The sequence below is a fragment of the Odocoileus virginianus genome, chromosome 22 (assembly GCF_023699985.2).
Source record: "Odocoileus virginianus isolate 20LAN1187 ecotype Illinois chromosome 22, Ovbor_1.2, whole genome shotgun sequence".
NCBI classification, from domain to species: domain Eukaryota; kingdom Metazoa; phylum Chordata; class Mammalia; order Artiodactyla; family Cervidae; genus Odocoileus; species Odocoileus virginianus.
In genome coordinates this window covers 9,666,892-9,694,807 of record NC_069695.1, presented here as the reverse complement: position 1 = coordinate 9,694,807, position 27,916 = coordinate 9,666,892, and the positions used below count along the sequence as shown (strand labels likewise).

General features: G+C 43.6%; 1 protein-coding gene and 1 long non-coding RNA gene across 4 annotated transcripts in view; one reads left to right on the top strand and one right to left on the bottom strand.

The window, feature by feature from the left end:
- Positions 1–27,916, bottom strand: part of MRO (maestro) — a 79,469-nt gene that overhangs the window by 47,295 nt on the left and 4,258 nt on the right. The window lies entirely within an intron of this gene.
- Positions 17,706–25,318, top strand: LOC139030358 (uncharacterized). Of its 2 annotated transcripts, none has more exons than XR_011482677.1 (2): positions 17,706–17,824; positions 24,369–25,318. It is a non-coding gene; the product is annotated as an uncharacterized lncRNA (long non-coding RNA). The 2 variants fall into 2 exon arrangements; XR_011482678.1 differs by having other exon boundaries at positions 24,366–25,318.

Genomic DNA, 27,916 nt, shown 5'->3' with positions numbered 1-27,916 from the left:
AATTAAAAAAAAAAAAGAAGGTTCAGTTCAGTTCAGTTCAGTCGCTCAGTTGTGTCTGACTCTGCGACCCCATGAATCTCAGCACACCAGGCCTCCCTGTCCACCACCAACTCCCAGAGTTTACTCAACACATGTCCATCGAGCCGGTGATGCCATCCAGCCATCTCATCCTCTGTCATCTCCTTCTGCTTTCAATCTTTCCCAGCATCAGGGTCTTTTCCAATGAGTCAGCTCTTTGCATCAGGTGGCCAAAGTATCGAAGTTTCAGCTTCAGCATCAGTCCTTCCAATGAATATTCAGGATTGATTTCCTTTAGGAAGGACTGGTTGGATCTCCTTGCAGTCCAAGGGACTCTCAAGGGTCTTCTCCAGCACCACAGTTCAAAACCATCAATTCTTTTTTTATAGTCCAACTCTCACAACCATACACAACTATTGGGAAAACCATAGCTTTGATTAGATGGAACTTTGTCGGCAAAGTAATGTCTCTGCTTTTTAATATGCTGTCTAGGTTGGTCACGGCTTTTCTTCCAAAGAGCAAGTGTCTTTTAATTTCATGGCTGCAGTCACCATCTGCAGGGATTTTGGGGCCCAAAAAAATAAAGTCTCTCACTGTTTGCATTGTTTCCCTATCTATTTGCCATGAAGTGACAGAACCAGATGCCATGATCTTCGTTTTTTGAATACTGAGTTTTAAGCCAGCTTTTTCACTCTCCTTTTTCACTTTCATCAAGAGGCTCTTTAGTTCCCCTTCACTTTCTGCCATTAAGGGTGGTGTCATCTGCATATCTGAGGTTATTGATATTTCTCCCAGCAATCTTGATTCAAGGTTGTGCTTCATCCAGCCCAGCATTTCGCATGATGTACTCTGCATATAAGTTAAATAAGCAGAGTGACAATATACAGCCTTGACGTACTCCTTTCTCTATTTAGAACCAATCTGTTTCATGACCAGTTCTAACTGTTGCTTCTTGACCAGCATACAGAATTCTCAGGAGGCAGGTAAGGTGGACTGGGATTCCCATCTCTTGAAGAATTTTCCATAGCTTTTTGTAATCTACACAGTACGTATTTCACTTGTCTCTAATTTTCAAGGCTTAATGCAAATGTCCTCCCCCTTTAAGAAGTCTTCCCCACCCCTTCCAGCCAGAAGCAATCTGCCCTTTTTTGAACTTCCTGTCTTGTTTCATACTATTTTATCTCACTTTTCAGTTTCTTCCAACTTTGCATTTAGTGTTATAGTGCTGTGCTATGCAAGTTGCTCAGTCATGTCCGATTCTGTGTGACCCCATGGACTGTAGCCCACCAGGCTCCTCTGTCCATGGGATTGTCCAGGCAAGAATACTGGAATGGGTTGCCATGCCCTCCTCCAGGGGACCTTCCCGACCCAGCAATCGAAACTGCATCTCTTAAGTTTCCTGCATTAGCAGTCAGGTTCTTTACCACTAGCACTACCTGAATATTATAGTAAAAGATGTAAAAAAATCTTGCTTGCTCTCTTCAGTTGTAAAGTCCTCGGTGTTGAGAATAAAGTCTTTGGACTTCATGTGTAGCTAGGCACATTTAGCAGAAGATCCTACAAGAAATGGATTCTTAGTAAACTCAAGGAAGAATGAAGCAAGGGAAGAAGGAAAAAAAAAAAACTAACAAACCTTTAAGTCTGTAAGTTAAAGGAGAGGACTTTCTACCTGGAGAAGTCCTCTAAGGGAGTATTCAAGGGAAAGTGTAGAAGCAGAAAGGAAAGAGAGCTGGAGACGAATGGATGAGGAAGCTGTGGTACATATACACCACGGAATATTACTCAGCCATTAAAAAGAATTCATTTGAATCAGTTCTAATGAGATGGATGAAACTGGAGCCCATTATACAGAGCGAAGTAAGCCAGAAAGATAAAGACCATTACAGTATACTAACACATATATATGGACTTTAGAAAGATGGTAACGATAACCCTATATGCAAAACAGAAAAAGAGACTCAGATGTATAGAACAGACTTGTGGACTCTGGGAGAAGGCGAGGGTGGGATGTTTCAAGAGAACAGCATTGAAACATGTATATTATATAGGGTGAAACAGATAACCAGCCCAGGTTGGGTACATGAGACAAGTGCTCAGGCCTGGTGCACTGGGAAGACCCAGAGGGATCGGGTGGAGAGGGAGGTGGGAGGGGGGACTGGGATGGGGAATACATGTAAATCCATGGCTAATTCATTTCAATGTATAACAAAAACTACTGTAATGATGTAAAGTAATTAGCCTCCAACTAATAAAAATAAATGGAAAAAAAAAAGAAAGAAATAAAGCCAAATGCCTCTGAAAAAAAAAAAAAAAAAAGAGAGCTGGGTTAAAAAGCCAACAAATAAGAGAAAGGGCATATGTCTAAACAAACAAGGGGCAGAGAAAGTGGGGAGAGGGATACAGCTGGGAACATTTTCTTTATGGGAGATACTTTGTTTCATGACCTTCCCTTGTCTCTCCTTCTGCTTGTTGGGTCCACTTGCTCAATGTGTTGACTTGCCAGCAGAAAGAAGTGAGAGCTAGGCTTGTATACGTGGTCACTGCAGACAGGCTTGCACTCTGAGAAGCCAAGTTAATTCCTTCCCTAGAATGTAAGCAATCAACTGACTGACTCAGGAATTTTTCTCAACTGCCTATGAGGAGATTCGTTCCTACAAGGAACATCACTGGAACATCTTGTTCAGCCAAATCATTTCTTCTTCAACAAAGCCCAAGCCAGTTCTTACAATGCCAGGCTGTCTCTTGCTCACCGGGGACACTGTCTGGATAAATCATCTTAGCCTGGGTCAGTGAGGGGTGGGGCAGAACCTTCTGTCTTAGATAGAGGCATATCACCCACACACTGCTGTGTGATCATCCTTGCCAACTCAGAGCTATGTTCATTTGATACTAGCTTCGTTCCAACCATTGAGTACATCAGTTCAGGTCTGGTCTTCTTAGAGCCAGCACCTCAGAAGAACCCTTCGCCTTTTCACCTATCGTTTGCTTTTCTTCCTGATTCCTCAAGCCTTGATTTAGCCTCACTCTCGCAGGTCAGGAAGCCTTCAGATCTATCTACTAACCAGCCCTAAAGGCTCTTTCTTCTCTTGGGCCTAATCAGATGCCAGGATCTCCACCCATCTCTGCTGTAAACTCCAGGGATGAAGCCAGAGTTCCCCTCCTTATGCAAAAGTTGCCACTGAAGCCAGAATTAAGTAAAAAAAAAAAAAAGAAAAAAGAAAAAAATCACACCTACCATATAGCACAGAGAGCTATACTCAGTATCACATACTAACCTACAATGGAAAAGGATCTGAGAAGGAATATATATACGTACCTACATACTTACCTGTCTATATATCTGAGCCACTTTACTGCATACCTGAAGCTAACACATTATAAATCAACTCAGTTCTGTCGCTCAGTCATGTCCGACTCTTTGTGACCCCGTGGACTGCAGCATGCCAAGCTTCCCTGTCCATCACTAACTCCTTAGACTCATGTCCATCAAGTTGGTGATGCCATCCAACGGTCTCATCCTCTGTTATCCCTTTCTCCTCCCACCTTCAATCTTTCCCAGCATCAGGGTCTTTTCTAAGGAGTCAGTTCTTCACATCAGGTCGCCAAAGTATTGGAGCTTCTAGCTTCAGCATCAATTCTACCTCAATAAAAGTTAAAACACACACACACACACACACACAAAAGATAATGACTATTCACACCACACAAAACAAAACAAAGCTTCATCATTTTTCCTAGGAAGAGTTTGGTAGCCACACCCTGCCCAGGAACACTAGCTATCTATAAATAAACACTGCATAGTTTTCAGTGTTCAAAAGTCACAGCCATAGGGGGTTCCCAGGCTCTGTTTCTAGAGGCAAAGCTCACCACCCACCCCCTTCCTCTGGCTGGATCTTCACCCCAGGAGTGGACAGGGCTCACAGAACTGTTGCGTTGTCCTCTATCAAGAGGTGGTTTGCATTTCTAAGACTCTCCTGTTCCATGTCTCTGGCCAAAGAGTGACCACTTTCCATTTTCTTAGGTCTATTTTTTTAGCTAACTGGTCTTAAAATTTAGAATAATTCCTCCATCTCCCGCAAAACTGCAAGCTCTATCCTCTATCCCTTCCTTTCCATTCCATCCCCATTGTCCAGGTTTAGGTTCTCTTAATGTTAATAGGTCAACTAGTCTAGCTTATCCCTCTGCCCTCCTAACTGATCACTTGATCTCTGATATCATCCCAGAATGATACTTCTAAAGCACATTTTCTTTTCTTTTTTGGGGGGGAGGGGATTTTTTAAAAAATTTTAATTGGAGGCTAATTACTTTACAATATTGTGGTGGTTTTTGCCATACGTTCACATGAATCAGCCATGGGTGTACATGTGTTCCCCATCCTGGCCCTCCCTCCCACCCCCCTCCCCATCCCTCCCTCCTTCCCACCCCCCTCCCCATCCCTCCCTCCCCTCAGGGTCATCCCAGTACACCAGCCCGGAGCACCTTTCACGTACTGAACCTGGACTGGCGATGTATTTCACATATGATAATACACATGTTTCAATGTAAAGCACATTTTCATTATGTGACTACTGTCACTCCCCTAAAATTTTGGGCAACTCCATTGCTTACAAAACAAGGACAAACTTACTGAGCATTGTATTCAAGGCTTCCACATCTGAGCCCCAACCTGCCACTCTTACATTCTCATAGTCTACATTCTGGCTATTGGAACAAGATCTAAGATTTCAAATCTACCTCTCTGTCTGGAGTAGCAATCATTTATACAAAACCCCGCACACGGGCGTTCTATAGCAACTTTATTCACAACCAGGGAATCTTGGTTTGGGCCCTGGCTAGGGGGTCCTTTCTCTCCTACCAGTGGGGTTGTGAAATATTACTGGCTTTTAATCTGTTTTCCAGATATAAGGAAACCTCTTCCCTCAAACTCATTATGACTCACAGCAACTTGGTAAATTGTAACTTTGTAGGTAAAATTGAGACATTTATCTTTTCTGTGTACCCATCCCTCCAGAAATTGGAAACTTAGGTTCCCAGAAGCCTTAAGGTGAATAAGAAAGGTCACTGCCTGACAGCTGAAGGAATCTCAAGAGATTTGGGAGAACCTGAAAAGAGATGAATTCACCCAAATCTATAAAACCTGGAGGCAAAGCCCTTGGCATGGCTTTTGAGAGGCCTTTTAAAAGTTCAGTCTGAGCAAACAAATTAATCTTAATTTGGCTATATTTGGCAAAAAATGAAGGCAATTTTAGAGAGGAAAAGATTATGTTTCAAAGGATATTAAATTCTAGTTTTCTTAGTTGAGGTCCCGTATCTAAGACTCACTTCTGAGCTAATTCTTTGTTATGTTACACAATTGTAAAGTTTAATTGAATTATTAAAAGATAATTTGTTTCTGAAGCTTATCACAATGATCTATCTTTGGATAAAAATCAGATGCCCCACAACCTGCAACCAGGAGATTATGCATACTGGAAAGGGCATAATTTGAAGAACTGTCTCCATCCTAGCTAAAAGGACCCTTACTGGGAGAAGGAAATGACAACCACTCTACTGTTTTTGCCTGGAGAAACCTGCAGGCTACAGTCCAGGGTGTCACAAAAGAGTCAGTCACGACTTAGCTACTCAACAACAACTGGGTACTCTTAACTAGCTTATTATGAATTCCCAGTTAGAAAGGGCCTTTGCCCTGGACTGGTCTATAGCAAGGACTGCTGACCTGAAATGACACCCATATCAGTGCAAGAAGAAGATAGCAGTGATAGGGAGTTGAAACCAAAACCCAGACCGGGCCTGTAAGACCCATCCTCCTAACTCAATTGAACTGTTTAACAAATGTTTGTCTCCCTGTAACATTGAGTGGTATTGCTTTACTTCTAATCTTACTGTTGCCCCCAGTGTTTAGGATGAAAAGAAAATTCTCCAGTCACAGAGTATGTACTACTCATGACATGTATCATCGCTTGCTTTAAGTCCACTGCTAAAAGCCCATGTGAGATTGCCCGGTGGCTCAGACGGTAAAGCGTCTGCCTATGTAAAATATTGGTGTTATAATCAGGTACGATTGATAACATGCATAGCCTATAAATTAGCATACCTCTGAGCTTCTTCACAATGTCTGATTAGTTTTCCCCTAAAGGGATAACTACACAAATGTGTGTGTGTGTGTAAACACACACACAAAGAAGGCCTACTTAGCACCAAGGGATAGGATGGACACGGGACAGGAAGTAATCACCCTGGGGTCAAGGGATAAATATTGAAAGATTTGCAAACAAAAAGGGAAATGATAGGAGAAAAACTCACATTCTGAAGTATAGGGAAGTCCTAATTTAACTTGAACTTAATAATGACCAGAGTAGCCTGTTTGGTGCCCACTGATCATGCTTTGTACATCTGCTTTGGCTCTTGAGGAAGGGAATGAATTTGAAACTCAAAATGGAGTGGCTGTGGTTCAGGCGTCCAAAGTAGGGCTGTGTGGCCACTGTGGATAAGATTTTGGACACATTGTATTGCTGAGGACTTGAATTTTCTGAACTCTGTTGGACTTGGGCACACTACCAGTTGCTTTCAAGCAATCTCCCCTGGCAGCTGGCAGCTGAAGTGAAACCTTATGGTCTCAAGGTCTCCACATGTAATTATTAAATTTTTTCCTTTAGATTAGATTTCAGCATAAAAATAAGACATCTGTGTAATGGCCAGAGCTTCTGTTATGTGTATAATACCACTTCAGAAGTTAAAAGCTAGTTTAGATAAAATTAGGCAACTGACTACCTGGCTACAACAAAATTTCCCCAGAAACACCAGGTCCAGATTGAATCTCAGACTTATTTTCCTGAATTCCTCAGGGAATGAGATCTGTTTTCCCAAGATTTATTAAAGTTTGGGTTGTCACTCTTCCTCCTACTTTTAACTGGGGTCTACTGCACCAAAATGGTTGAGTAAGGTACTCGGATCTTAATTACACGTTCTCCCTGCTTGGTGTGTGCAATAAACACTGTACTTTCCTTCACCACAACGTGGTGTCAGTCAACTGGCTTTGGTGCACCATGGGCAAGTGGACCCAAGTTCAATTCAGCAACAAAACTAACTCTGCATAACATCATAACCGTGGATATATGTTATCCATTTGCACAAACCCATAGAATGTACACCAAGAGTGAACCTTAATGTAAACTATGGACTTTAGGTGATAATGATGTACTGACTTTGGTTCATCAGTTGCAACAAATGGACTGCTCTGGGGTGGGGTTGATTCTGTGTGTGCTGTGCAAAGTGTGGGATCACAGTGTATGGAAACATTGCACCCTCCTCTCTGCTTTGCTGTGAACCTGAAACTGCTCTAAAATAAACAGTCTATTTAAAAAACAAACCTGGGCAATCCTTCAAGGCTCAGAAACAATGACGCTCCTTCCCAAGCCTGCCTTGATTTTCACCACCCTGAGATGCTTTCTCTGTACTCTGTACTCACAGCACCTCCACATACCTTCTCCAGAGCCCTCACCTGCTATTTATATCACAGTGACACGTTCACCAGAGAAGGCAATGGCACCCCACTCCAGTACTCTTGCCTGGAAAATCCCGTGGATGGAGGAGCCTGGTAGGCTGCAGTCCATGGGGTCGCTAGGATGGGGACACGACTGCGCGACTTCACTTCCACTTTTCCTTTCATGCATTGGAGAAGGAAATAGCAACCCACTCCAGTGTTCTTGCCTGGAGAATCCCAGGGACGGGGGAGCCTGGTGGGCTGCCGTCTATGGGGTCTCACAGAGTCGGACACGACTGAAGCGACTTAGCAACAGCAACACATTCACATCCTATTTCCTCTTCCAAACCACAAACTCCAAAGGCCCAAGAAAGTACTATTGATTTTTTAAGAATTTATTTGACTGCGCCAGGTCCCAGTTTCGGCAGGTGGGATCCTCGCTGCCTTATGCGGGATCCTTAGTTGAAGATCAGGATCCAGGGTTTCTGACCAGGGATGTAACCGGGACCCCTGCATAGGGAGCACAGAGTCCCAACCACTGGACCACCAGGGGAAGTCCATGATTTTTATGTCTTTCAACGTCTAACACATCTCCTTACATAAATTTCCTTAAACACTATTTGTTAAGTCCTTTAATACACCAGTGTTGAGTTTCGTCCACAACTTTTTGTGTCAATAAATAGCTTTGTCAGGAATTATGTTAATCATTTCTCATATAACTGTACTGTCAGTCCAAAGGTTCATCTATACAAAGATAAACTTAAATAATAATAAATCCAAGTATGTTCTATTCCTGATAACTGTATGCTTATCTGGCATTTTACACAGTTCTTTTGTATTCCCTGAGTCAGAGGAAGAAAGGAAACCAGACAGATAAAGAACAAATTCAAGGTCCCAGCAAATGAGGGATGAGATTAGATTTAGAACTTTGCAAGGTTGAAGGAAAGGTTCTTGCTAAGCTCCCTGGTGTGCCAGCTGATGAAGCAGCTGATGAAGGTGCTAATTGATAAACAAGGTGATTTGACCAGCATCTTGCACATGACACTAAAGAAAGGTATCTAGCGGGCAGACGACTGTCCCAGCAGTGCGATACCTTCTGGGTGAGCTCTGGCCCAGCATTCAGAGGATCTGGGTGTTAGCTGGTCCTCAGCCACTGAGGGAACCACGGTTCCCCTTCTAACTCTAATGCTGCAATCTGGAGCAGTCCCTTCACTTGATCAGATATTCCGAGTGCATGACTTTGTTGCATCTGTGGGAAGTATAAAGGGAAACTAAAACTAACAGTTGAAAAAAATTAACACAGTGGGGATGAAACAAAATGAGCTCCACTCATGGAAATTCTGGAGAGTTGGGCTATAAAATCCGACCTTGATACGGGAAAGGGGAAGAGGGCAGAAAATACTGGACTTTAGACTTTTACAAAACGTCCCTTATCTCATCTGATCTTCACAGTAAGTACCCTAAGAGTTGTGTGAGATAAAGGGATGCTGAGCAGGTTCATCTACAGGTGAATAAAATATTTCAGGACCCCACCCCATCAATAAAGTCCTTGAACAAATCTTGACAAGCCCCCTTCTGCACCTTTAGGCTCCTGTAATTTGTGCTGGCTTGCTGCTGGTGCCAGCTTTACTCTGTGACTGCCTGGATTCCAGAAAGATGAAGAATCTAAAAATAACAAAATATTTTCTAGACTTATGACTTGAAGTTCATTGCTTCTTCCCACTACCCTGACATGGTGGCATACTGTGACAAAAGTGTTCTTTTTGAAAGATAAATTAGACAACCATTAGTGAGATGGAGGAGCTCTGGAAGAGAAGGGAAACAGAATTGTGACGAGGTAGGAGTTGTGGCAATTCCTGAAGGCCAGAGAAGGCAATATAAAGAGAAAGAATTGAGTCTCGATGATAACTGGATTATAGGAGATGAAGGAAATATCATATTCAGACTCCACTGTTATCTATTGAGCATTGATTATATTTCTGGTTTTATACTTGGGTAGGTGCTTTCATATGCCCATTTAATTTGCTCTTCAGAACAACCCTGCAGAAAGAAGTTTTATAAGAAATATTGAGGAAATCACCATGGTCCATGGCTAGGAAATGACAGACTTTGAATCTAGATGTCTTAACTCGAGTTCCATGTTTTTTTCAAGACATTATGGATCTATGGGACTTCCCTGGTGGTCCAGTGATCAAGCATCTGCCTGCCAGTGCAGAGGACACGGGTTCTATCCTCGAGCCCAGAAGATCCCATGTGCCTCATGGCAACTAGGTCCATGTGCCACAACTACGGAGCAATCTGGAGTCCACATGCCACAACTACTGAGGCTGTGTGCTGTGACTACTGAAACCCACACACCCTAGAGCCCATTCTCAGTAATATAAGAAGCCCACGTATTGCAACTAGAGAAAGCCCTCACATGCACAGAAGCAAAGACCCAGTACAGCCAAAAGTAAAAAAAAAAAACAAATACATTTTTATAAAAAGACATTATGGATCTAGAGAAGCGGGATTTACAGAAATGGCACAGCTGGAGGAGCGGCCCACAGAAGGGACACAGGCTGGGTTTGATTCTGGATCCATGAATGTGAGCCGTGATGGGACATCCTGGAGATAGATGTTCAGTGCTGACCTGACTCACAGTCTTGCTTTCCATCCCCACTCACTTAAACGCAGTCCTTTCCCAGAGTCCGGGCCTCCACTGCACCTCTTCCCCAGGTCACACTGGATTCAGCCATTTCAAGCAACTGCTCCACCCAGTTACCCTACCTGCTGCCATGACTGCTGAGTCTCCCAGGTTTGCAGTTTTCTCATTCCCATTCAGTTCAGTTCAGTTGCTCAGTCGTGTTCAACTCTTTGTGACCCCATGGACTGCAGCATGCCAGGCTTCCCTGTCGATCACCAGCTCCTGGCGCTTGCTCAAACTCATGTCCATTAAGTCAAGGATGCCATCCAACCATCTCATCCTCTGTTGTCCCCTTTTCCTCTTGCCTTCAATCTTTCCCAGGATCAGGGTCTTTTCTAATGAGTCAGTTCTTCACATCAGGTGGCCAATGTATTGGAGTTTCAGCTTCAGCATCAGTCCTTCCAATGAATATTCAGGATTGATTTCCTTTAGAATGGACTGGTTGGATCTCCTTGCAGTCCAAGGGACTCTCAAGAGTCTTCTCCAACACCACAGTTCAAAAGCATCACTTCTTTGGTGCTCAGCTTTCTTTATGGTCCAACTCTCACATCCATACATGACTACTGGAAAAACCATAGCTTTGACTAGACGGACCTTTGTTGGCAAAGTAATGTCCCATTACATATGCTTTGACTTTCTGGAAACATTGGTCCCTTGATATTCCTGATTTACTTTTCTTTTATTCTTCTTGGCTCCTCCATATCCTCAAATGACCCCAGACTTCTTGGCTGATCATTTAGATCCTGCTCTTACCAGCACCTTTTATTCCCTTGCACCCTCTTCCTCTGTGGCATCTGAAACAACACTTCAAGCCTGGCTCAGTGTTACAATCTGCCTTCCTGCTTACTTAATTACTAGAGAAAAATGTCTCAATCTTGCAGAGAACACTTACAAATCCTCCAGCTTCAGCTGGGCCCTCAGCAACTACCTGAATTCTTTCTCTGCCTGGTTTCCCTGTCAATTGTTGTTGTTATTTAGTCATTAACTTGTTTCAAACTCTTTTGTGACCCACTGGACTGTAGCCCACGAGGCTCCTCTGTCCATGGGATTTCCCAGGCAAGAGTAACTGGAGCGGGTTGCGATTTCCTTCTCCAGGAGCTCTTCCTCACCCAGAGATCGAACCCAAGTCTCCTACATTGGCAGGCGGATTCTTTACCACTGAGTCACCAAGAAAGCCCTCCTTCTCTCTTGCCTCCTGTTACAGAGAAAACCTTAGGAGCGCCATGCGTGCTCTCCCTGTCACCCTCCCATCTAGAAATATATCAACACACACTCCCTTCCTTACTGTGTTTCCTCCCACAACAGAGAATGGACTGTCCCTGCTGCCCACGGCCAGGCCCCAGCCTCCTCTGCTCCCACACAGGCTGCACGCCATCTCTCTTCCTCAGCCGACTGCTTTCTTTCAGCTTCTAAACGCGCTCCAGCTTCTCCTCCTAGACCTCCCCTGCCTCACTTGCCCCCTTAGCTGTTGCCCAACGTCTCCGCTGCTCACTCAGACTGCTCGAGAGTCAGTCTCCACTTCCTCACTTCACACTTGCCCCTCAACCCGCTGCAGCCTGACTTTCACCTCCAACCAGCTCAAAAAACAACGGTCTGAACTGACAGAGTTTTTATCTTCCTGGACCTCTCTGCTCTATTCTGTGTGGGGGTGTGGCAAAACACTCATAACATAAAATGTACTGTCTTACCATCTTTAGTGTTCAGTAGTGTTAAGTATATGCATTGGGCAACCATCTTGTAAAACTGAAACTCTGTAACAGTGAAACAACTCCCCATTCCCCTCAGCCTCTGGCAACCACCATTCCACTTTCTTTCTTTAAATCTGGCAACTCTAGATAACGTATATAAGTGTCTGTGTCTGTGTGTGTGTGTGACTTATTTCACTTAGTACAATGTTCTCAGAGTTCATCCATACTATAGCATGAGTCAAAATTTCCTTTCTATTTAAGGCTGACTACCATTTCATTGTGGGCTTCCCTGGTGGCTCAGATGGTGAAGAATCTGCCTGCAATGCAGGAGACCTGGGTTAAATCCCTGGGTTGGGAAGATCCCCTGGAGGAGGGCATGGCAACGCACTCCAGCATTCTTGCCTGGAGAATCCCCATAGACAGAGGAGCCTGGCGGGCTATGGTCCATGGGGTCGCAAAGAGTCGGACACAACTGAGCGACTAAGCACAGCCCAGCACACCATTTCATTGTATGGAGACACCACATTTTCTTGATCCATTGATCTGTTGATGGACATTTCAGTTGCTTCCACCTTAGATTACTGTTTGTTGCAAATACAGGTACAAAAATATCTCTCTGAGACCCTGCTTTCCATTCTTTCGGATACCCAGAGAAGTGGGATTGCTAGATCAGATCATCTACTCCATTTTTAAAGCCTGTCATTTCCTCCTTCCTGAGGCTCTCTGCTGCACTGCTTCTGTGAGACACCATCCTTGTTCTCACATCCAGTTCTCTTTGTATCCTTCTTTCTCCATTTCCTTTCTGGCTCTCCCTCTGCCTGCCCTACGGGGTCTGCACCCATCAGGGTCCATTCAGAAAAATAGAAACTGCCTTTCAAAAAGAGGGTCTTTGATGCAGAAAGATGGTCGGTTACACAGTCAATGGAAAGTTGAGAAGATGTGAAGGGGGATGTCAAGGTAGCCCAACTCAATAGCCACAGGAAGCCACTCTCACCCCCAGAACTGGGGAACAAAGGACGAGATGAGGTGAACCCTCATCATCACTGGGGCTCAGGGTGGGCCTCCCCAAAATTTGCCATCATGGCATATTATTTTGAATTAAAATTACTTAAGAAACAGCCTATGGGGATGTCCCTGGCGCTCCAGTGGTTAAGATGCATGCTTCCACCGCTTGCGGGTTCGATCCCTGGTCAGGGTACTAAATCCTGCCTGCTTCAAGGTGCGGCCAAAACAGGAAAGGAACAGCCTATGAGAGAGAGACACTTGGACGCTCCTCCCTAAAAGCAGGAAATGAATCTCCCCTGTGAAAGGTGCCCTCCTTGGACCTGGAAGGAGAAGGACACCCTTGTTGCCAGAGTTGGGAATTCAGGCAGACAGTTCTGTACACACAAACCTTGTTACTTCTTTAACGTACTACCCCAAGCCCAAACTCTGTTTAGATTCTTCATTAATTACGTACCCAAAGTCTAGGTTTCTTTGTCAATTCTTCACACATTTATCATTTCTCTAAAAAGTATAAAAGTGCTTTGACCGTGTCTATAAGACCTCCATGTATAAATTGAACCTGTTTTTTTTTTTTCTTTTTTCTCCTGTTAAACTGTGTTATATCCATTTTAATTATTGGGCCAGCCAAAAGTGCACAAGAAGAGTAAGGGGAAATGTCCCCTCCCCCACATCCCCAAGGGGCAACGAGAAGTTCTCAGAGGGCCCCTTCCATGGGGTTCAGCTGGTACCTGGATCCTCACCCGAGCTGCTCAGTGCTGAGACTTGAGAGACAATGGTAACAATTACAAGCAGGAAGAAAGTCCATTCTGCCCCCTTCAGGCCTCCCAGTCTCCCTTTAGTGGTCTCACTGGCAGAAGCCAGCAGGAATCCAGCTGGTAAGCGAGGAGGGGGACGAGGGGGACGAGGGGGACGAGGGGGCGGGGCGGGGGCGGAGCGGGGGGGAGAGGGGGAGGGGGGACCCGAAGTCCCGGCAGTAGCCTCAGCGAAGAGTCTAGAGGGCGGATGTGGAGCTGGAGACATTCCATGAACGCTGAGCCTGGGGTTCTAGCCTGGGCCCCCCATTCTACTAAACCCACTTGAGAGGAGGCTTTTCAGTTTTCTGGTAGTAAACTCTTACCTGCTGCCATACCAAGCTAAGTTGCATCCAGTCGTATCTGACTCTTTGCAACCCTATGAACCTGTAGCCCGCCAGGCTCCTCTGTCCAGGGGATTCTCCAGGCAAGAATACTGGAGTGGGTTACCATGCCCTCCTCCAGGGGATCTTCCTGACCCAGGGATCAAACATGCATCTCTTCAGTCTCCTGCATTGACAGGAGGGTTCTTTACCACTAGCGCCACCTGGGAAGCCCCAGTAAACTCTTACGGTGACACCCAAACTTGTATCTTTCTACTGAACTTCAGACATGTTTTTCTCTTCAGTTGCCTGCTTGAAATCTCCAGGGCGGTGGCTCACAAATTGAACAGGCTACAAACTGGACTTATCATCTTTCCTCCTCAGTCTGCTTCTAACCCTGCATTCTTTGGCTCTGCCGGGCCCCACCTAAGCCCATTAGCTCATCCAGAAGCCTGCAGGCTCCTCCTCTCAATAGCTTCTTTGCCTCTCAGATATCTCTTCAGATCCTCCCTCCCTTCTGCTCCATCTCTGCTCCATGGGCCCAGTTTAGGCCTCCATTCGGTTGCCACTGGAGGATTCCACAATCTCCTCAATGTTCTGTTTCTTCTTGCCCCCCTTAAACTCGCACAGCTGCCTAAGTGGTCCACTCAAAACCCATGTCTCTCCCTTCCTTAATAAAGTCTTTGGTGGCTGCCTACTGTCCTTCCTTCCTCTGGCCTTGCCTCCTCCCCGGCATCATCTCTTGCCCCTCCCCATCCTGTCCCCTGCTCCAGCAATTCTGAATTGCTCGAGCTATGCTGTTTCTTGGGCTTCCCAGGTGGTGCTAGTGGTAAAGAACCGCATGCATGCTATTTCTCATCTTTTATTTCCTCTGCCTGGAAAACCTTTCCTCCTTCATAGCCCCTTGGAGCTAAGGCTACTCATTTAAAACTCACGGCAAGCAAACAAACTCAGGGCAGATGCCTCCCCCCGAAACCCTTCCCCAGCACTCAGAAGACGCTCGAGTGGTGAGGCATGACAAGTGGCGAGGCAGGCAGAGAGGCGTCTCCACCCTCCAGTCACTGGTCCCTAGGCTGCTCCACCCCCACTGTCAGAGCCAGACTGGACTCCCTGGTGGCCCAGTCCTGCTGAGGTAGACGGACAGGCCTGAGGCTGAGCAGCTGCTGAGGCTTCAAGATGGGACACCAGCAGCAGCACTGGCCCTGACTGGGTGCATTCTTGTGGGTTTCCCTGCCTGAAGCCCTGTCTAGGGGAAGTTCCTAAAGGAGGGGGACGATGCCAACTGGAAGCCATCTTGGCTGACAGATGCATGCTCACACCAGGGCCAAACCTGGAGATGACTGGCTAGGAAAAAACCCAGAAAACTGCCCCCTATATAAGCAACCTAAGCCATCCTTATTGCAGGCAGCTCACTCCAAGCTCACTTGTGTGCTCTTCCACATGTATTTTGTTTTTTTCCACACGTATGTCGCTTCTTCCACACATACTTTGCTTCTCATAAGTGCTTTTATCATTTTCATAATTTTAGTTTCTTTGCTGAATTCTATCTTCAAAGAGGACCGGAGCTCGGGCTCCTCTTTCAGTTGTTCACCTCCAGAATCACGGCACCCTGTCCACATCCCACTCTGACCCCGCAATATTCTAGCTCTTCCAGGTCTTATTCCCCTAACTTCTTGTCAAAGCAGATTCTCCTGTGAAGTTTTCTATGTACACCTCTCCTTTACCAGCACATCCAACCTCCAGACTCTAGAGTTTCTCCCTCCAACACACATCTCAAATCTGAACAGTTCTCCAGGAACAATCTAGACTGTTAATAGTCTCTCTCCTCGCTGGTTCCTGCCTCCCTCAATTTCTTATTCTGTAGTTAATGGCAACCCACTCCAGTGCTCTTGCCTGGAGAATCCCATAGACGGCGGAGCCTGGTGGGCTGCAGTTCATGGGGTTGCTAAGAGTCAGAAACGACTGAGCGACTTCCCTTTCAATTTTCACTTTTCACTTTCATGCATTGGAGAAGGAAATGGCAACCCACTCCAGTGTTCTTGCCTGGAGAATCCCAGGGATGGGGGAGCCTTGTGGGCTGCCGTCTATGGGGTCGCACAGAGTCGGACACGACTAAAGTGACTTAGCAGCAGCAGCAGTCAAACTGACCTTTTTGGAATGGAAATCTGATCTGTCAATCAGCTGTTTAAAAACTGTTGGTTGGTTGATCTTTGTTTTTAAATAGTGATTTGTCTTAAAAAATTTAAAGGCTAAGTTATTTAACTTCAAAGTCCTGCAAATCATCTTGGGCCTGTCCTTCTCAGCTCATCATCTTGGTATCAACCAAACAGTCCTTCCTTAAAGTCTCCTTCTGCTGGGTCATCATACACCCTGAATACTCTTTCTTCACTTTGCCCATTTTCTACTCTGCTTCAGGCCTCAGCATAAATGTTTATTTCCCCAGGAAAGCCTTCACTGATTCTTTTTCATTTTGGGGGGCCACACTGTGTGGCACAAGGGAGCTGAGTTTCCCAACCAGGACTGGAACCTGTGCCCCCTGCATTGGGAGCATGGAGTCAATTGCTGGGCCATTAGGGAAGTCCCTTCATGGATTTCTAAGCCAGTTCACCTCCCCGTCTTAAACTCTCTCTGTCACTTTATGCTTCTCTCTTTGGAGAAAATGTCTCAATTATAAAATTGTATGACTTGTTTAAGGCCTGTTTCTCCCACTTGGTAGATTGCAAGCTCCACAGAGGCAAGGACGAGGGTTGTCTTGAAGTCTTAGTGCCTGACTTGATAACCAGAACATAGTAGGTCCTTGCTATGGTTTGTTTCTTGCTACACTTTGTTGGATGAATGTCAATTAATGTTTGAATTAAAATTAATGCTTTCCTTTAATTTAATCTCTATATGAGATGATGGATGATCATTAAACTTATTGCGGTAATCGTTTCATAATGTACATAAGTCTAGTCCTTATGCTGAACACCTTGAACTTATGCAATGCTGTGTGTCAATTATATCTCAGTAACACTGGAATAAAAAATAATATGACACAGTTAAATGAAACTAATGTTTCCTCACCCTTATCCCAGATGGGTTAGGTGTGTCCTCTCTGTGTCCCCATTATACATGGTTGTTCAGTTGCTCAGTCATCTCCGACTCGTTGTGACCCCATGGTGCAGCACACCAGGCTTCCTTGTCCTTCACTGTCTCCCTGAGCTTGCTCAAACTCGTGTCCATTGAATCGGTGATGCCATCCAACCACCTCATCCTCTGCTGTCCCCTTTTCCTCCTGCCCTCAATCTTTCCCAGCATCAGGGTTTTTTTCCAGTCCATGGGATCACAGAGAGTCAGATGTGACTTAGCAACTGAGCACGCACACAGGCACTCAAGAAAAAATGTTTACTGAATGAATGGAGCCTCTTGAGGGGACAAGAACAGGATCAGAAGTGGGAATTCATCGTAGGACCCAGATCTGTGCGTCATCACAATGATGATGATTTAAGATTGAACTTTGGGGGTCAACCTTCATTGAGGGGCAGGAGGGAGAGGAGATAGCAAAGGCAAGGCCAGAGATCCAGAGGACTACTGTGCCGGGGACGTTAAAAAAAAAGAGTTTCAAGAAGGAAGGGCAAGTCCACTGGGTCATATTTTGCTGAAAGAATGAGGAAGTTGAGGACTTAAAAAAAGGGGGGGGGGGTTGAATTCCTCTAAAACGAGGAAGTTCTACACAGTTTTAAAAAACATCGTGGAAATGGAAGCCAGATTTATGAAATGAAGAAGGGAATGGTTTCCCAGAAGAAAGCAGAGACGTGGGCTGTTTCTTGAAAGGGCTTAGCAGCATGGAGGTGAGTCTAGCTCCCCTATTTGGATAAAGTAAAAGGAACTCCAGTATACTGCTTCTCATGTTTTCTTCTCCCTTCTCTTTCTGCCCTTAGAAGTACAGAATGGGTTGAATTCATGACAGAGAGTTCAGTTTCCCATTTCTTGCTGTTAGCAGAATGTTTATTGAATGCTGTTTTCACAGCTGGCCTAAAATAACATTCTCTTCCTTCCCCAAACTTACATAAGGATTCTGGTGGCTTTTCATGTCTATTCAGAAATTGTGAAAGAAATCTAGAAACATAAAGTCTTTTTTTTTTCCCACAAAAGGTGCTAACATACATTCTTCTACCAAGAGAAAAAAATTTTAAATGCTTTTAAAAAATATCTTCATGGACTCTTTAAAAAACATATTCTAGAGCAGTTTTACTCCATGAGTAAGAACGTAGAGAATAAATTACTTTCTTAACATGTCTAACAGTATGTGCCTCTGGCAACAGGGAGAGACGTGAACAAATGCCTCTTAAGAAGGATCAGAAGATGACTAACAGGAGTTTTCTAAATTACACACCTTGGAGGCTGGGAAATCTAGCCAAGTTTCAACCTGAAAGCAACCCCTACAATGCTAGACTGGTAAATCTGCTTTTGTGTCATAAGGCTGAATCACCAGAGTGAGGGAAATCCCAGGCAACAGTGTCCCAAGCAATGCTCAACAGGTGAAAACGGAGGGAAATTTACTGAAAGTCACAGAAGACCTTTTGACAGAGAATGTCTCAACATAACCTTGAAATTGGAGCTGTGATGAAAGAAATTGCTACAGAAGACTATTTTCCAGTAGTGAGAGTTGAACTCATAAATTGCCAACAGGTGGAACGAGGTTCTTAGCTGAACTCGGACAAAAACAGCCTAGTACAGAGAGTATGTGAACTCGGACTGAGAAAAGTTTATTCATTTCAGTAAACTCTACCTGGAATTTAGCATTCTCTTCAATTATGGATGTAGGTAACAAACTGCTAGGATTATAGAAACCATGAATTTCTGTACCACCTTCCAACTATTGCAGGTACTATGTAACATGATTTACACTCATCATTATTAGTTATTCAGCCTATCACTAGATTTTTATTTAATGCATTATAAAGTAGCATATGTATCATTATGCCAGAAATTTGAGGTTTAAAAATATTTTGTAGCTTTATTTCATTATAATTAGATCTTCAGTGATTCCATGTATTTTATTTTATGCATTAAGAAAAAAATTCAGAAGAGTCTGTAAACTTCACCAGACTCTCAGTGCTGATCATTACACACAGAAGATTCAGTACCCTGGTCTGGTACTTTATGAATAAAGCTTATGGTTCATCATTTCTAGTTGCAGGCACAAAGATATGAACCAGATTTATACCATTTGGTGCCTTAATAAGTTAGAATCCGGATATAATGTTTGCAAGGTTGTGTTGGTTAGGACTAATCATTTACTCCATGTTGTTCTGTGCAACTTAATTTTGGTTCAAGTGTAATAAAGGAAAGATGTTCTACCTCCCTTTGGATGCCTGTTGAAGCAGAATGCTCCCAATTAATTGCTGGAGCTGGTGTAGACCCTGACATGAACCATCAGAATGGAATCAAACCTCCATAGATGTCTTGGGGTCCCCCAGATATTCCTAAGGCAATGAATGGCTACGGAAAGAATATCTAGAATTCCCAGCCCAGGAGTGCAGCTTGCTGCTGGAGGTGATTCATTCTGGGAAGCATTTCAGAATGCTAGTAAGTCTAAGGTCAAAGAGCACTGGAGGAGAGGCAACTAGGTTTCTTTTGTGGATAGACCACATCTTCGTGATGTAAAAAAAGGTGAAATATCCAATTTAACAATGTCAGAGCTGTTTTAGGTTTCTGATATTGCATGTACCGAGCACTCCCCATTTATTGCTCAGCAGGAAAACATATTGGATAATCAAATTCTCTTTCTGAATTAAGGTTCTGTAGTTACCCTCTTGGCCAGAGAAATCTTAAGCACTTTATAGAAATATGTCCTGTACTGCCCCCAAGAGAGAGAACCGCAGAGCTAGCTTTTCATCCCATGTAGTCAAAGAAACACGAAGCCTGCCTGCTCTATTAAGGACCTGTATACGGAGTTATACTCAAGATACCAGGAACACTATTTGGATAACCAATGCAAACCTTCCTAAGATTTTGTTCCTAGACATCACTCAGAGACTTTGCATGCATCCTATTCCATGTAAACATTCCACCTGGTGCCTAGCTCATAATTACACATCTGGAGAATTAACAAAAAAAATTGCACTGCTCATGATTTAAGCATTACAAATCCTCACTATGAGAAGGAAAAAAAAATTGTGTTTTCCCTGACTCAAGAAATATTTGAAGGTATACAAAGTAACACGAGTTTATTATTCTATACTTAGAAATAACAGAAAAGCTATGATAAACCTGGGCTTCCCAGGTGGCGCTAAAGTAAAGAACTCACCTGCCAATGAAGAAGATGTAAGAGATGCTGGTTTGATCCTGGGTGTGGTAGATCCCCTGGAGGAGGGCATGCCAAACCACTCCAGTATACTTTGCCTGGAGAATCCCATGTTCAGAGGAGCCTGGTAGGCTACAGTCTATAAAGTCGCAAAGAGTCGATGTGTCTGAAGCAACTTAGCTCGCGTACATTCATGACAAATCTAGACAGTGTATTAAAAAGCAGAGACATCTCTTTGCCAACAAAGATCCATATAGTCAAAGATATGGTTTTTCCAGTAGTCGTGTATGGGTGTGAGAGGGGGACCATAAAGAAAACTGAGCACCAAAGAAATGATGTTTTCGAATTGTGGTGCTGGAGAAGACTCTTGAGAGTTTCTTGTATTGCAAGGAGATCAAATCAGTCAATCCTAAAGGAAATCAACCCTGAATATTCATTTGGAAGGTCTGATGCTGGAGCTAAAGCTCCAATGCTTTGGTCACCTGATGCCAAGAGCCAACTTATCGGAAATGACCCTGATGATGGGAAAAATTGAAGGCAAAAGAAGAACGGGTTGGCAGAGGATGAGATGGTTAGAGAGCATCACTGACTCAATGGACGTGAATTTGAGCAAACTCCAGGAGAGAATGAAAGACAGAGAAGCCTAGCATGCTACAGTCCATGAGGTTACTAAGACCCCCCCCCCCCCCCCATTCACAGCAACATGAGATCACAGAATCTAGGACTTCAGGAGTCTTCTGTGCTTCTCAAGTGCCAATGTGCGTGGAACCACCTGAACCTGTCCTAACAAGCTCCCAGGTGATACCAAAGTTGCTATTCCTGAAGTCCTCCCTTAAGGGTTTATAGACAATAATGGTGCCAGGACTAGGATATAGAATAAGTAACACCAAGCAGCCAGTTCAGGAAGATCTTAGTGGCAGCCTTAGCAAGACCGAATCACTTTGAATCACTTAGAGGGTATTTTCACAATGACAATTACAGTAGTAAATTGTTGCCTTACTCTCTCCAGGTTACTTGAAAGTCCTAGAGAAAAATCAATTGTGATGCAATATCATCCATAGGCATCAAAATGCTACTTTTCCTTGGGAGTAAAGATTCTTTAATTATTAATAAGCCTATGATATTAATCTCTCTGTTCTTCACAAAAATCTCCAGAACTTTCCTTAAAATATTTTGGTAATGAAGACACTGCTTATTATGGTATTAGTTGACTTTTTCAGACAATCTGCAAAGTTATATTTAATTATGTAAGGAGTTGTTAGCACTTTTTTGGAGGTAATTATCATCATTAGCCTGTCACTGTAATTTAGGAATAACAAAAACATTATTGTTTCTTAACGATAGTATTTACCTTCACCAAATGTTTTTATGTCTCACTCCCAGACTAGGCTAACAGGTTTGTTGCTACAGTGTCTAACACAAATATCTTTTGTGTTATACTGTTTACTTTCTCTTATATTTTTAAAGAGTTTGCGATTTATTGAAGGATAACTCCCAGCGCCACAGTCAGCATTCATTAATACTTGCTATTCTAAGGCAGATAGAGTTGTGTAAATCTAAATACAGTGATTAGGACAGTCTGCTTTTGCTATAGACAATGTGCTAACCTAAAACCAACGATCCTGCTCACGTACATTCTCATTACAAAGAGACTGACCCTCCATGATTCTCTGGAACCTCAATAATATGGATTTCCGTTATGGAAACATGGGCTTTCCTGGTGGCCCAGACCGTAAAGAAGCTGCCTGCTGTGAGGGAGACCCAGGCTCCATCCCTGGGTCAGGAAGATCCTCTGGAGGAGGAAATGGCAACCCACTCCAGTATTCTTGCCTGGAAAATTCCATGGACAGAGGAGCCTGACGGGCTACAGTCCATGGGGTCTCAAAGAGTCAGACACAGCTAAGCAACTAATACTAATACTATGGAAACACACTGTGGTGTTGGGATGAAATCAAGCTGCTCTAGAGAATTCCCTGGCAGTCCAGGGTTAGGACTCGGCGCTTTCACTGCTGGAGCCTGGGTTCATCCCCCATTGAGGAAAAAGCAGCTTGGCATGGCCTAAAAATAAGTAAGTAAATCAAGCTGCTCTATTTTCATGGCATGTTTTTCCAAGCATTTTTCATGGATTTGGAGAAGGTGGGCAAATGTGTATCCACCTCGAGACAACTGGCTCCACACCTCCTTAAAGTCTGCCTAATGGAGAGTTTTACAGGGAAGTCATGTAGCTAGGTGTACGCTAGCAGCCTGCCCCTTTGTAGCCCCTCCCGCTTCACAGGTGAACCAGCCAAACCAAAGGCAAACCCAGAGATCCCAGCCTCACACAAACCAATCCCCACCCACGTCCTTCTCTATTTGTTCAGTAACCTAGCCCAATAACCTATTTCCTCCTCCTTGTTGCCTGTTGATTTGGGCCTTGGCACCTTGTTTTACCTGATCATCTGCTTTGTAATTTACCCTTCCATGAAAAGCTTGGGCCTTCTTTCCAGGCTCAGCATTTTTTCTATTCTCTGCATGACTACTTTTTTTGGGTTGCTCTGCAAATTTTGTGAGATGTCATTTTCCCTACCAGGGACTGAACCCAGGCCAAGGAAGTGAAAGCATGGAATCTTAACTGCTAGGCCACCAGGGAACTTCCCTGCATGGCTATTTTGACAACCCCACAAGGCCTGGTGAGCCACATTCTGGGCAGCCAAGAATGGTCCCTTCCTTTTTCTTAGCGCATTCAGTGGAGGATAAGGAAGAAGCCTAGAAGAAAGGTATTAGATCCACAACAGAGTTTCCGTGGGGAATGTCTGCTCCAAAAGAAACAGCAGTGCATAATGCAAATAGTTTACGATCCCCCGGAGAAGGGAATGGCTACCCACTCCAGTATTCTTGCCTGGAAAATTCCACAGACAGATGAGCCTGGTGGGATACAGTCCATGGTGTCACAAAGAGTCAGGCAGAACTGAACGACTAACACTTTCACTTTCATTTTTTCAAACATGTATTTGTTGGAGTGGATATAAAATTCGTGCAATAAGGTGTGTAAGTTATGTCATTCAAATCTGACAAATGTTTATACATGTATACACTTGTGTAGCTCCTGTCCAGACTGTGATAAAGAATGTTCCCTTGTGTCTTTTTTCAGCCAATCCCCCTTAAAGCCTAACTGTTTTACTGACTTCTATCATCAAAAAATTCTCCTTAAGGAATTCCCTGGAAGTCCAGTGGTTAGGACTCCACACTGTTCCTGCTGTAGGCCCAGGTCTGATCCCCAGATGGGGAACTAAGATCCCATAAGCTGCATGGTGTGGCCAAAAATATTTTTTAAACAATTCTCCTAAAAAGCTAATTTCTTATAACTTATTCAGTCAGTCATTTCTGTGCTCATAGCACCAAGTAAAGTGTCATGATTGTCTCTCACTCACACTAAGTCTAGCTTTTTAAGTATTATAATAAGCAATATTAAAGTAAAAAATTATTTGCTTAATCCCAGCAAAATCAAAATTAAGAACTACACACAGCCTTTCCCTAATTTCTTGTTCCATAAGAAGGATTGCACTTTGGGATGATACAAATGGATGAAGTGCTTGGAGCCAACTGTGTTTCAGGATCTAGACAGTTTGGGATTTGGGAAAACATTCCAAGGAGCATACACTGTATGTTTTATAATGTCCTCAGTGGGATCTGAGGTAGTGCCATAAAAATATTCATATTACTGAAGAGAAATATATGAATACTTACATCATGTTGGGGAAACAAAGACTATAGACAGATGTGACAATTTCTTATTTGTCACCAAATAAATTCTGATACCACCAAAGTGACAGAATCCCTCCAGATGGGGAAAAAACATTTTGGGTTCTAGAATTATTGATAAGAGTTAGTGAACTTGTATGTAATATATTAAAAACTTCTCTGCTTAAATCAAGATTCGCTCTCATGTTGCACCCTCCACCAAGCCTTCTAGGTAACATAAGTTGAAGAAATAATTACTTCTGGGAATATCTCTCTGTTTGCCAGATGAGATGCTACCAGATTCATGATTAAAGCCAATTAGATCTTCTAATTAACTCAGTTAAATTTTGTTTCTTTTTTAGCAGATTGGAGACAGTGATGGGCTCCAAAGTGAACTTCCAATGGCCTTTGGAGACAAGTGAGGAGAAACATATGAACGGCACCCAAGAGCTCTGAGTTCACTGTCTTTTTCACTATTTGTGAGAGTTGTTGAATGAAAACGCATTTCCTAGTATAGAGGAAGCCGGTCAGCAGTAGGGGCGAGAGGCTCTGCGCAGGGTGCAATGCTTACCCTCAGAAGCTTCTCACGCTAGCAGCCTATCTCTCCCATCAAACTAAGTCAGCCCTGCACGCGTGACCTCTGCCTGATCATACAGACACATGCAAGAGATCTCATGCTTGAAGATGCCTGCTCCAGAGCTATATTGGGCTTCCCTAGTAGCTCAGACAATAAAGCATCTGCCCGCAATGCAGGAGACCCAGGTTCAATCCTTGGTTCGGGAAGATCCCCTGGAGAAGGAAATGGCAACCCACTCCAGTCTTCTTGCCTGGAGAATTCCACGGACAGAGGAGCCTGGCAGGCTACAGTCCATGGGGTCGCAAAGAGTTGGACACAACTGAGTGACTAACACACACGCATGTGCATGCATGCACACACACACACACAAAAAAACTATATTATACAATTCCACCTAATCTGATTTAGGTGATATGATGGTAATGTTGATGAAAATAATCAATAAACAATCTATGAGAAGAACAAAAAAGAACTTCATCTCAGCCAAGCTGAAGACTATAGCCCAGAGATAGATTTGAGAGGCCCTTGTGTTCTGCCAGACTACAAAATGGGGGAGGCTTATAACAGGCAAAGCCCACAAAACTGATAAGCTATTTGTCAATAATTAGGATTGGAGCTGGCAAAAATGTAGTTTGCTTATTCATCGAGGATTGGTTGGGGTTCAAAATGGTGACATAGTTATGGGGGAGGCGTTGAGACCATAAAGTTGCAGCTGCTAGCAGCTATTGTTTTGAGAAAGGTTGCTGGTGTCCTTGAGTCTGATTACAGTTCTGAAAACTCAAGTTCTCAGTAATGCAGGTATGTGTCTGAAACCACATCCACAATGGCCATCAGACTTTGTTTTGAATGACTGAACCACAGTTATCCCATTTTGATTTTTCAAATGCATTGTTTTCTTTCATGGTTAAAGCATACGTGCAATGCACGTTTAATAGGCCACAAAATAGGCTGTTCTAGGTAGCATAAGGTTTAAATTAAATCAAGTTTAAGACAAAATGACTTTCTCATACTTCACTGTGAACATTTCTTCCATCAGTAACAAAAAGGAAAATTTTTAAAAGCTTTTCATTTAAAAAAAAAAAGCTTTTCATTGTGTTTAGATGGATGTGGAAGTACTTTTGTTTAAATTTATTACAAAAGTCTTCAGAAGGGAAGTCAAATTATAATTGCCATTGCAGAAACAAAGACTGCTGGGATTTTATATTTTGGAAAGCCTAGAGAAACAGGAAAAGAATTTTAAAATGTTCATTTTGAGTTCACATCTCAACATTTCAATTTATGAGGTCATAAATGCAATTAATGAAATAAATCACTTCTTTTGAACTACTACAATGCTTTGAGCCTTGTAGCAGTTGGTAAAGAATCTGCCTGCAGTGCAGAAGACCCGGGTTCCATCCCTGGGTTGGGAAAATGCCCTAGAGAAAGAAATGGCGACCCACTCCAGTATCATTGCCTGGAAAATCTCATGGACAGAGGAGCCTGGTGGGCTGCAGTCTATGGGGTCCCAAAAAATTGGGCACCACTGAGTGACTAATACTTACTTACTTAAATTTTTTTATAAGGAAATGTTCAATTACACACAAAAGTAGACAATATAGTATAATGCTGCTGCTGCTGCTGCTAAGTCACTTCAGTTGTGTCCAACTCTGTGCGACCCCATAGACGGCAGCCCACCAGGCTCCCCCGTCCCTGGGATTCTCCAGGCAAGAACACTGGAGTGGGTTGCCATTTCCTTCTCCAATGCATGAAAGTGAAAAGTGAAAGGGAAGTCGCTCAGTCGTGTCCAACTCTTAGCGACCCCATGGACTGCAGCTTACTAGGCTCCTCTGTCTACGGGATTTTCCAGGCAAGAGCACTGTAGTAATAAGTCCCCTTAAAGACAGGACTCAGTCTTAACAAATGGTGACATTTTGCTTATCTTGTTTCATCTATTACCATTTTTCTCCCTAGAACAATGTAAAGGAAATTCATGACATTGTGATTATGTCATTTCATCCGTAAATACATACCTAAGAACAAACTTCTCTTTGAATTCACCCAGGTGAAAAAATTCTTTATCTCCATATTATAAGGTAGACTCCTTGAGGGCAAGCAGTGTATCTTTTTCATTCCCGTTTCCCAATTAGCTCATCTCAGAAGAAACTTTAAATGTAAGTAATCAATTAATTTTATTTTTTGGCTGCACCGGGTCTTCATTGCTACCCAGGCTTTCTGTAGTTGTGGAGAGCAGGGCCTACTCTCTAGGTGCAATGTGCAGGCTTCTCATTGTGGAGGCTTCTCTTGTTGCAGAGCCCGGGCTCTAGAGCCTGTGGGCTTCAGTAGTTGTGATGAGCAAGTCTAGTTGCCTTGCGGCATGTGGGATCTTCCTGGACCAGGGATCGAACATGTGTCCCCTGAATTGGCAGGCTGATTCCCAACCACTGGACCAACAAGGAAGTCCTCACCAGAAACTTTTATAGACACACAAAATAAACTACACTCTGAGGATTGCTTAATGAACGCATGGCCTCAGACAGTGGTTCTTAAACTTGAGTATGTATCCAAATCAACAGGAGGACCTGGCAAAACACAGGTTGCTGGTCTCCCACCACGGAGTTTCAGCCTCAGTGGGTCTAGGGTGGGGCCTGACTATCTGCATGTCTAACAAGTTCCCAGGTGATGATGAGATGACGATCCAGAACCACGCTTTGAGAACTCTTTCATTAGAACAAAGAAAATGTCAATAGTCTAAACCTGCACACGAATTATTCAAACATTAATCATGTGTGAAGACTTAGGAGGAATACAGGGAGAAATGATTTTTATAAATCCCCACTTCATGAAGCTTATATTGGATGAAAAGTACTTTAAAAAGAAATGCAGGCGTGAGAACTATTAAGAAACACAGGAGCTGAAGTCTCACATCAGAAGATTCTTATGTAATTGGTAAAGTGAAGGCAATGCATGTTTTGTTTTCAAGCTCGAAGTTAATTCCAATGTGTATTTATGTACTATTACACCAGGGCTTGGGCTTTCCTGGTGACTCAGCCGTAAAAAACCCCCACCTGCAATGCAGGAGATGCAGGTTGGATCCTTGGTCGGGAAGATCTCCAGGAAGAGGGCATGGCAACCAGTATTTTTGTCTGGAGAATCCCATGAACAGAGGAGCCTGGCGAACTATAGTCCATTGGGTCACAAAGAGTCGGACACAACTGAAGAGTCTGAACATGCATGCACGCACACCAGGACTCATTGAAAAGATTAGAGTTTGGGTTATGAAAGAGATTTTAATAGTTTAAGTGGGGAGAGCCTTCCCATTTTCCAGGCTGGGGTGGGGGTGCCATTAGTTCCAGATGA